Consider the following 929-nt stretch of genomic DNA (forward strand, 5'->3'; position numbering starts at 1 on the left):
GTTTGTTAATAAACAGGGCAATAGGATCCTACCTCATCAACTACTTCCCAATACCCACATGTTATCAATCCTACTCATGCAATGTTTGAGGGTTGAATCTAATGCATAAAAACTGGGTATGAAAGGGATATGATCAAAGTGTGAACTTGCCTGCAATGTTGATGAAGATGATTCGCACTCAATACTCTGGATAGATCTACTCGTCACACTCCGGTCAATCTATCGTAAGCAAGCAATGGTAACCACACATAAGCAATCACTCAAAAGATCAGAAAGAACGAGGAAAATAATTCGGAAAACTTCAAAACCAAGCAATTAACTCTTGCAACATAAAACAATTTCTAACAGTACCAAAATTATATGAATTTGGCCTTATCAGAAAGTTTAGGTCAAGAGCTTCGATTTGCAAAAAGAATCAACTCAAACGGAGTTACGGAACTTAAATTATGAACAAAAGAAGTTTGAATACAAATCTGTTTGAATTCAAATTTTAAAACTTTCAAAAACATGTTTAAGTTGTTTTACTGGATAGAGGAGATCATAACGAAGAAGTGGGCGTTGGTTTCGTTGGATTTGGACAAACGAGTAAAAAGTTATAGACGTTTGAAGATCAGGGGCTAATCTGTAAATAAATTATTCACAGATGGGTCCCTGGCCGAAAATAACAGAAAAAGAAAAGGCTAAATAGTGAACGTTCATTTATAGGATCTAAACAGTGGACGTTCGCTGTTTAATAAGACCTAAAAAAGACAGATCTAGGTTTTCTTAATAAAACCAAACGAATAAAAAAATAAACCGGGGCGGTTCACGGTTTATACCGGCTCGGGCAAATAAACCGGCGGCGGCGGTTTCCGGAGAAGTGCGGCGGTGAGGCGGAGCGACGCGGCGGTGAGGCGGAGCGACGCGGCGGCGGCGGCTCGGGTCCGGCG

The sequence above is a fragment of the Triticum aestivum genome, chromosome 7D, assembly GCF_018294505.1.
Source record: "Triticum aestivum cultivar Chinese Spring chromosome 7D, IWGSC CS RefSeq v2.1, whole genome shotgun sequence".
In the NCBI taxonomy this organism is placed as follows: domain Eukaryota; kingdom Viridiplantae; phylum Streptophyta; class Magnoliopsida; order Poales; family Poaceae; genus Triticum; species Triticum aestivum.